Raw genomic sequence first — 11185 nt, 5'->3', positions numbered from 1 at the left:
ACCTTGTCGATACACTAAATTGCTTAAGGCAAGTTATTGGTTAAAAGTGGTACATGTTTTGTATATTATAAACAACTTCAGCCACATTACACTGTTTAGATGAAAAATTCATGTAATGACAAAGTATGAATGCTTTGTAGGAAGTTGTGAATCTGTAAGTGTGATACGGACCATGAAGCTTATTTTATGTAATACTTGTGTCAGACTAACCACTTGAAAATAACAAATGACACCAAACTATAGTCGATTGATGTATATGTATCGAAATATGAAGAGATGTCACTTGTACACATACGGAGTCACAAATGTCTGTGGAATCACTTAAATTGCGTGAACACAGAACAGATCTGTGGTTCTGCCTCATGTCCATAGCAGCAGAGCACGAAACGTTTCCATGACTCTGTGCCAACGGGTTGACAGAATAGGAGTGGGGTATAAGAATCTGTTAATTGGAAATTAAATTTGCTCATAGTCATTTAAATATTCTCTCTATTAAGATACTACTGGGTTTGGGTTTTTTCCCTAAGCTTTGGTCGCAGAACCACTCGGAACACAGCACAGCTGGCACAATGACACTCAGCCGGTACAACACGCACCTTTCCTCCTCACTACACCACGACAATGGACATTTGTAGAAAGTTATTTCTAGTGAAACTATTAGTCTAAAACCTATCTGGCATTACATTCAATGTTCAAAGTGTTGTCCCTCAGCTGTCAAACATGTCTAACACCTCGTAAACAGGTTTGCAGACACTCGGCTCAGCCTGTGATGTTCGAAATAACTTGTGTAATGTTCTCTTGTGTGAGAGGTGTTCACATACTTTTCCCTTCACCATTCCCCACAGGGATTTAAATCGGGAGATCTAGCAGGATAATTAACCACACGATTTTCAAAATATTTCTGTATTATCTCTATAGACTGATCAGCAGTCTGTGTAGTCACGTCTTGCATGAAGTTAGCCATTACTCCTTTCTTCTTCTGTCGGCTCTTGAAAGAATGGCCTGAGAATGCGGTCTGTGTATCGGTTAGCATTTGTTCCATGGTGGGCCCTATAATTCTGTGAGCACTTATTGCGCACCACATTGTGAAGCGGACGGACATACAGCTGCACTCCAGTAGCGATGGTTTTGACTATTTATGTAGCCAGTTAAAAATAGTCAAATGCAAGTATTTATAAAAATAGAGAAATGTGTGTGAAATTTCCAATATTTGGAGGGTGGCAGTTAAAAACAACCTGTCACATTTTGCTAATTGTCTAGAATAGCAAATTTAAGGTTTCAAGTTGATTATCTTGCTTTAAATTAGCGAGAGAGAATTTATAATTAAACTCATTACTGTACATAGAACTTGTTTGTCCAACCCTTGTACAGTTTCTCTACAGGGTTGGGTGTGAGGCAAGGTGAATCTGTCATGGCAGCTTTTTATGACTGGATGCCCTTCCTGACATAAACCTCATCAGAAATGAACGATACAAAATATGTTACGAGGGCTGATCAACAAAGACTGAGATGGACTTTTTTTCACAGAGGTTTATTACTCCATTTCAATGTTTACATGATATTTTCAAAGTAGTCCCCTCCTACTTCAATGCACTTTTTATAACGTCTCTGCCAGTCATTGAACACATGCTGCAGACCATTCTTTGTCAGGTCCTTGAGAATTGCCTCGCTTTTCTTGAGCACTGCTTCAGTGTTCTCAAATCAAATGCCCCTAAGCTTTGCCTTTAGTGGTGATGGGAATTTAAAAAATCACACGGTGGAAGATCAGGGCTACAAGATAAATGCGGTACACAGATAATGTGGAATCGACCCAGAAACTGCACGATTTGATTTGTGACACGAGGCCGTGTGTTTTCATGAAGTCTCCACCCAGTCCGAGAAAGCTCTGGTCGTTTCTTTGCAATGTGCGTTCTCAGTGTAGCCAATACTGACGTGTAGTAACAGTAGTGCGAGGTGGAACTGCATGCTAGTAAATCATTCCATTGCAGTCCAAAAAGTGATCACTTTCCCTGCAGATGGAATGACTTTTGCGTTTTTTTTGGCAATTTCCACACTGTGCTTGCTTGTTTTTTTTTTTTTTTCAGGATCATAATGATGCTTTAGCTTTTCATAAGTTTCAGTGGCTTTATGGTTTAAACTAAAACAGAAGTTAATTGCGCTGTACTGCTCTTCTCGCGGCACCTTCATTGTTTGGTATGCGAAATGCACATACGTCTACAAAATAGAGCATTACTACCAACCTATTGTTGATACGAGAGTGCTGCCAACTACGGACATTATACATAAAAACCCGCTCTTTTCAAATATTTGTTACAGATAGGAAACTATTACGGAAGCTGCAGGAATAAATCACTCGCTCTTTGTTGATCAGCGCTTGTAGTAGGGAGAGGGTGGAACCTGTTGCTTGTTGCTGACACATAGCCTACTCTTCTGGCCTTGCACCAAGGGATCCGCTCAAGGGTTAGTGTCTCCATCCGAAGGCCGAATCAACAAGCATCATATACCCTCACTCCATATGACCACTGCAGAGAGGTTCGGAAGTTAATCCAGGCTTTTGGCACGCATTCCGGTTATTAGAAATCGATAACGATCTGCATTTAGGGCAGTTGCCCAGGTTGAAGATTCCCTATGTTGTCCTATCCTTAAATGATTACAAGGAAATTGGAAATTTATTAAACATCTCCCTTAGTAAGTTATTCCAGTCCCTAAGCCCCCTTCTTATAAACAAATATTTTCCCCAATTTGTCCTCTTGGATTCCAACTTTATCTTCATATTGGGATGTTTCCATTTAAAGACACCACTCAGACTTATTAGTCCACTGTCATTCCACACAATCTCTCCACTGACAGCTTGGAACATACCACTTACATGTAAACACTCTCATATTTAGGCCCGTATTGAAATGTTATAAAATACAAATATTTTTCCACCTATTCAATACATAAAATTTTTTTATTGTTAGGATTTTATCCTTGACATAATACTACAGTTGGGATGTTTCGCTAGTCTACCGAGAATCCTCAGTCATTGCAATGTCTCAATGTTAAGTTATTATAATCTTGATGTACTTATAATTAATGGTACTTACCACTTAGTCGAGCAGCTAGTCTCCTTTCTCTCAAGTCTTCCCAGCCCAAAATTGCATCATTTTTTGTAATGCTATTCCTTTGTCGAAAATCGCCCACAACCAATCTAGAGAGGGTCCCATACACTGGAACCATCCTCTAGTTGGGGTCTTACCAGACTTATATACCCTCTCCTTTATGTACTTAACTACAATCCCTAACTACCCTCATAACCATGTGCAGAGATCTGTACCCTTTTAGTCATATATATGTGATTACCCCAATCAAGATCTTTCCTTATATTAACACGTAGGGAACTTGCACCCCATCAACGCACTAATTAAAACTGAGAGGACTTTTCCTATTTGTGAAACTCACAACCTGACTTTTAACCGTGTTTACCACACCCTTGCCTACTGTCCATCTTAAAATATTGAGGTCATTTTGCAGTTGCTCACAATCTTGTAACTTGTTTATTATTCTGTACAGAATATCTGCAAAAAACCTTATTTCTGATTCCACTTCTTTACTCAAGTCATTTATATATAAGAAAACAAAGGTCCAATTATACTGCCCTGAGGTATTCTCCTCTTTATTATTACAGGGTCAGATTAAGATTTGCCTATTTTAATTCTGAGATCTATTTTCTAGATATATAGCCACCCATTCAGTTACTCTTTTGTCTAGTCAAACTGCACTCATTTTTGCCAGTAGTCTCCCACGATCTACCCTATCAAATGCCTTAGACAGCTGAATCGCAATACAGACCATTTCACCTCCAGAATTGTATACCACCGGCTCCCCTACCCTGCTGGCCAACATTCTGATGGTGAAAATGTTTTTGACCAACAGGACTCTAACCAGCTAACCATGGTGTCGTACCGTTTAGACTTGGTCTTAACGATCATGACCACCAGGGGGGCTAAACTCATTACATAGAGAAACTTATTTTATTGCACATGATCTATTGAAAAATAGAGTACATGTACGGTGAAACAAAAAACACAATTTGTGTAAGGGCAAATACAGTTGCCAGTTAGGTGTGGTCATCTACAGGAGGATTGTCTGCAAAGTCAATCTTTCAGAATATCGTAGAATATTGGTAGAATGCCTCAGCATTGAGATTAACCAAAAACTGCTTTAGGTGTAATAACTTTGAAGATTTTATAGGCAATGGTCCATTGTACAACCTTTATACTTCTGTGGGGCCTGCAGTCTTATTTTGTTTTTAGAACCATAACAGCTTTATTGTAACTTCCAGAATAAGTACTTTTATGTAAAATAAACATTGCCTGATGTTTGTCAATTTTCACTCTTCTGACTGGTATTGTTTGCATAGGGCATTTTGGTTTGTACAACTGTGACAAAAAATCTGTCCAGCTACGAAAGTTGACTTCCATAACACAGTTCACTACTTCAAAAGGTGAAGGTTTCGTTCTGCTGCTTCTAAGCACATCTTTCCAGTCATCTGCTGTCTCAGCGTACAACTTTGTGTTAACAAGGCTCATATCTTTATCATCCTCATACGAACGTCTGTGTATTGGGAAAAAAACTTTTGCACTATCAAAACTGTTCTTGTAAACGATGTAGGTAAGTTGTTCTGTGTGAACTGAACAGCTGTAATTGGTGGTGTGGCATATGGACCCTGATTGGTTGTTGCTCATCAGCATGCAGACCTTGATCACTACTACTGGTACCTGTTACCAAGTTTTCCTTTAATAACTGGCTGCCTGAACTTTGTGCTTAAGTCATGTGTTCTGTCTGAATTAAGCTAAAAGATGGCACTATACTCATTTTTGACCTAAACTGGAGTATGATCCTTTTTAGCAGTCATCCCTCATTTTGTTTCAGTATTGCAAATTTGTTAAACACATGACTCACCAAATCAAATTCAATCAATCAATACTGATCTGCATTTAGGGCAGTCGCCCAGGTGGCAGATTCCCTATCTGTTGCTTTCCTAGCCTTTTCCTAAATGATTTCAAAGAAATTGGAAATTTATTGAACATCTCCCTTGGTAAGTTATTCCAATCCCTAACTCCCCTTCCTATAAATGAATATTTGCCCCAGTTTGTCCTCTTGAATTCCAACTTTATCTTCATATCGTGATCTTTCCTACTTTTATAAACGCCATTCAAACTTATTTGTCTACCAATATCATTCCACGCCATCTCTCCGCTGACAGCTCGGAACATACCACTTAGTCGAGCAGCTCTTCTTCTTTCAGTTCTTCCCAACCCAAACATTGCAACATTTTTGTAACGCTATTCTTTTGTCGGAAATCACTCAGAACAAATCGAGCTGCTTTTCTTTGGATTTTTTCCAGTTCTTGAATCGGGTAATCCTGGTGAAGGTCCCATACACTGGAACCATACTCTAGTTGGGGTCTTACCAGAGACTTACATGCACTCTCCTTTACATCCTTACTACAACCCCTAAACACCCTCATAACCATGTGCAGAGATCGGTACCCTTTATTTACAATCCAATTTATGTGATTACCCCAATGAAGATCTTTCCTTATATTAACACCTAGATACTTACAATGATCCCCAAAAGGAACTTTCACCCCATCAATGCAGTAATTAAAACTGAGAGCAGGCAGTGGCAGGTTAAGAGCTCACTATTGCAATGAAGTATGAGAATGTTTTCAAAGTTTTCCGTCACAAATTGATGTTGGTTGTCTCGGAACAATGCATGATAAATACAAAGTATGTTACAAGTGTTTATTTATATATCCACCTATTCAATACAAAGAGATCTTTCTAGAAATTAAATATTATTACAAAATGTTAAGGGACATGTTTTGCCCATATTAAGGGCATCATCAGCCTCAAATTCAACCTGTATGGTGAAAAATCAGGATCCTGATTGCTCTTACCAGCCATAAAAAGAGGATATCATTATAGGTGTCAGTCTAAACATACAAAATGTTAGAATGTCCTTGGCTAAAATTGCAGTATCAAGCTGCATGTCGTAAGTTCACATGAATATACTTTCCGGAGCGTTGAAAAACTTGTTGGGGTAGGGCAGTAAACAGCTCAGTCTTTATAATGAAACAGAAATGTGCCTCCTTGAAGATGATAAGAAAAAAGCAAAGCTGATCCACTGTTACAGATGTCAATATCGTATGTTGTGATAAGACAACAGATCTCATAAATGGCTGTTCAGCTGCCTATAGTCTAATTTAACTGGCTGAAGGAGTGAAAGTCGTATGTGTTATGATAAGATAAGTCTTCCTTACGTAATTGTGGGAGCAAGGAAAAAGCATTCGGTTGTCTATCGATGTATTTATACAACCGAATGCTTTTTCCTTGCTCCCACAATTACGTAAGGAAGACTTATCTTATCATAACACATACGACTTTCACTCCTTCAGCCAGTTAAATTAGACTATAGGCAGCTGAACAGCCATTTATGAGATCTGTTGTCTTATCACAACATATGATATTGACATCTGTAACAGTGGATCAGCTTTGCTTTTTTCTTATCATCTTCAAGGAGGCACATTTCTGTTTCATTATAAAGACTGAGCTGTTTACTGCCCTACCCCAACAAGTTTTTCAACGCTCCGGAAAGTATATTCATGTGAACTTACGACATGCAGCTTGATACTGCAATTTTAGCCAAGGACATTCTAACATTTTGTATGTTTAGACTGACACCTATAATGATATCCTCGTTTTATGGCTGGTAAGAGCAATCAGGATCCTGATTTTTCACCATACAGGTTGAATTTGAGGCTGATGATGCCCTTAATATGGGCGAAACATGTCCCTTAACATTTTGTAATAATATTTAATTTCTAGAAAGATCTCTTTGTATTGAATAGGTGGATATATAAATAAACACTTGTAACATACTTTGTATTTACGTACATTTCAATACGGACCTAACATGAGAATTATAACATGTAACAATGCATGATGCCGGGGAAAACCTTTCAACATCACAAGAAGACAGTCTTGCATATTTTAGCAAATGAAAGTCAATGACAGTTGGTATTTCAATTTCACCAATGTCTTCTTGCTGTTCAAAAATTTCAGCTATCTTGCACACAGTGGAATACATAATTCTTTTCAAACACACTTTTAAATTTCTGTTTAATAGCTTCCTCAGTGTCATGCATCTCATTGTGTTGGTTAACAAATTGGTTGGTGTTTCTAATTTTATGCAAGAAGACAAAAAACTCAAATTTGAAGATAAATATATATCTTTTAATGTACTATATTTAGCAAGTCCAACAGAATTTCAATTGATGTTGATTGTTCAAAGGGGCCTAACAGCTAGGTTGTTGGTCCCTAATGGGACCAGGTGCAATGAAATGAAACTAAAATTAAAACTTCAAAATGTACTGTATTGACTGACTAGAATCTAAAACGAATGATCAAGAGACCCTGAATCCAAAATCCAGATCATTGACCCCTCATAATACTAATCACAGGTAACTTAAACTTGTGGTGTTCCTCACAAGCAACTCGGGCTCATGATGGTACTACTCATAGGTAACACAGGCCCATTTTGAACACAGTGGAACTAACCCATTCGAGTGGAACACCCACTTCCCCACCTCAGTGCAATGCACACGATGGTACTAGTCAAAAGTAGTCTCATAGTTCTAATTCCGTCATCCCTCGGTCACCCCTTTTAGTTGTCTCTTAAGAGGGGATATCATGGGTGTATTCGTAGTCTCTCTCTCCCCACCTACAGGGGTTTTGTTTGAAGTGTCATCGTATGAAATGAAAAGCGAACACCTTCACTAAATTTAAGGTTACATATTTCTCCCTATATTTTGATATACACATTACTATAACTGTATTCTTCTGTGTATGCATTGTTCATAATTCAGCACCCTTTTTTGAAATTTAACATGAAATGCTGCTGTAATAATACACACAAGCAACTATATTAAATGTACATATGCCATAAGTAAGAGTACACAAAGGCAAAGTCTGCAGATTGTAACAAAATGACAAGACAAGGTTAGGTTATGTTGATCATGAAATTTCCCTTCATTTCAAATGAAACTGATCTTTATAGTGGAAGTAATGTTGCTTTCCATTTCAGAGGAGTTCTTGCAGATTTTTCTTGCTTATACATCCCACTTGAACTCTGTACATATGAAATGCACAAAATAAGACCATATTAATAAAATGCTGTGTTCATCATTTAACACTGCTATCAAATGCATTATTTGAACATGCCACAATTCTACTTACCTGGTATTACCCAAACAGCTTTATAATCCTACAGAAGAAGAAAACAGGCTTTGCTTACTCCTGCAAATGTAACACTAGTGATTTTCACAATATGGCAGTTGCAGTGTGTGTAATGTTGCAAGTCACAAAAAAGTCATGACTGTATAGTGCCAACCTGCAGGATTAACAGTAACTGAGTCGTATGTCCGGCCCTGAGGTGGAGGGGGCAACGCGTCCACCTGTCACCCGGTGGCCCCGGGTTCAATTCCCGGCTGGGTCAGGGGTTTTTAATTGTAAAATTATTAATATCCCTGGCCTGGGGACTGGGTGTTCATGTCTTCCTTAACGTTCCTTTCCTCACATTCAACACCACTTCCTCCATTTTCAATTACACGCAGGTTCATATCACATGGTGCAAGTAGGGGCAAAAGTTCTCTATAGGTCGACGCCCCGAACAAATAGCATTTTTTTAAAAAGATGTATTGGCAAGTAGGGTCCCTAAACTGTGTGGTTAGCGACACTGAACCGAACCCAACAGTTAGGAAATAAATATAAAACACTAAAAAGAGATCAGATGTAAGGCTTTTCAGGCGTTTGCTCTATTAACGAGAGTTTCGTCTTAGGTCTGACACTAAACTCATCAGAGTGGGATGTGTCAGGCTCTACCCACTGATGCTGTGGTGTATGCAGGTGAACTTATCAGAAGCCCTTATAAGAGGCACAGTCTGATAGCTGCATACGGGAGATAAAACTCCACAATGGAATTGTCTGACTTATGTTGGTCCCCCCAGAACCTGACTACTTCTTGGTTATTTGATTGATTTTGCCCCATACTTTCCTACTGTCATTGTCCTTGCACTTTTTATTTTTGTCTGCAGCCATCTTTTGTTGCCATTCTGACAAGTCTTTCTTAACAATTCTCTGTATTCTTTCCTGTTTTTACAAAATTTGTTTGTAGCTACTTGACCACCATCCACCCTGTATCTCCTAAGTGCCTTCATAACTTGTGACTTTTTCTTTACACATTCTGTATTATACCATCCACATTTTATGTTTTACTTAGATTTTGCCTCATATATTTTTGTGCCATTCCTATTAAATTTTCTATCCTGGTTAGGGCTTCTTCCAGTCTATTCTCTTCTATCAATGTTACAATACCTATTTTCCAAATCTCAAAATTTTCTCCATTGAATTCATTCCCTAATTCTTCTCTCCAATGATACCTAGGTTTTTTCCTCTTCTTTGTGCTATCATAAATGATCTCTTGCACTTTTATATCTTGAACCATTAATTTTATAGATATCTGGCATATGAATTGCCTCTGCCCAATCCCTAATGTGTATCTCTTTGATAATTTGCAAACTATCCCTACAGCATACAACTACGTCAATTGTACTGCCCCCATTTTCTACTATATAGGTTAGTTTTCCACTAATCTCCGAGCCACCATCCATTTAATATATAAAGCTCCTCTACTGTGCATAATTCTAGTAGTTTTTCTCCACTTGTTACATTCTTTATCCTGGCTATTTCTATTAACTAATACCCTGTCCTCAAGTTGACTGTAAACTGGCTTCTTGTTCCCTATCCTTGCATTAAGATCGCCCACAATAATAATGCTTGCCTGATCGTGCGTACTTCTCATTTGTCTAATTTCTGTTGCTAAATTCTCAAAAAATTCATTCCGTGCAAATGGGGAGCTCAAAGGTGGATTATATATATAAAAGCTATACATATTTCATTCCTCCAATTGACCCTATCTAATATTCTTATCCAGATGAATTCCTTAAACTCAGACTCTAAGAGCTGTACCCTATCTTTTAAGTTGTTTTTGATTACCACAGAAATTCTGCATGATATCCTTCCTTTATTGGATCTCCTTGATCCATACTGACTCCATATGATACACCCTTCTATCTTTAAGTCTTCCTTGTAATCAGTTTCTACAAGCCCAAGGATGTCCATTTCTTCCAGTAGCTCTTTATAAATTCTTTGTTACCTGTTTTGTTCCATATTCCTTCAATATTAACACAGTTATTTTTTACTTCTGTATTCTAAAGTCCCTGACTTCTAGTCATTCTAGATCTTTCCACTTCTATTATACTCCCTTCTAGAGAGCAAATAATGTCCTTCTCAGATAGTTCTGTGATTTTTAATCTACTACCTGAACCCATCCCCTTCTTCTGAAAAGTCTTTTCGACCTACGCCTGGAAGTATCCTCGGCTCCTCCGAGCGGCGGCGCTGTTGACATCCGGCTTGCCTCGTTGTTCCTCCCACTGTTATTTAACTCCACTGGAAGATCTGGTGTAGACTGTTGAATCACCTGTCCAGGGTTATCAACCCCAGCACTGCATGTATACTCTGGAATCCCTTGTCATCACTCTACCATGCACTTCTGCTGATGACCCAAACTGCTTACTTCATTCTTTGAACATATTGCCCAGATCACTGACCATCCTGGTATCTCCTATCACATGCAAGCGGTCTCCTCTTATAAATGCCCGTAGATTGGATTTCCTTGCTTGTCGTAAATGGAATTGTAGAACTCTTTGCTCTTGGAGGCTTTTTCTTTCCATATCCCTTTTTTATCCAAACTCTGCTGCCCTTCAAGTTCTTCGCATTATTCAAAATTTGGCTTGCCATTGATAAGGAAACAAACTTATTCTAACAGGTCTTCTTCCCCTATTCTGTCCTATCCTATACAAATCATCTATCTCCCTTTCAGTACAATCAGTGTCTAATTTCTCTCTTGTTAGCTTAAAGACTGAGTTCATCAATTCCATCTTAGATTCTCCTTCTGTTTCATCCAGTCAGTAAATAATATTTCTTCTCTTCTCTGTTCTGCTATCTCCCCATTGAAGTACCTGTACTTGTTCCTCTAGTGCCTTTATCCTCTGATTTATTATAGTTCTTTCTACCTT

The sequence above is a fragment of the Anabrus simplex genome, chromosome X, assembly GCF_040414725.1.
Source record: "Anabrus simplex isolate iqAnaSimp1 chromosome X, ASM4041472v1, whole genome shotgun sequence".
Lineage (NCBI taxonomy): Eukaryota > Metazoa > Arthropoda > Insecta > Orthoptera > Tettigoniidae > Anabrus > Anabrus simplex.
This window is presented reverse-complemented; position numbering follows the sequence as displayed.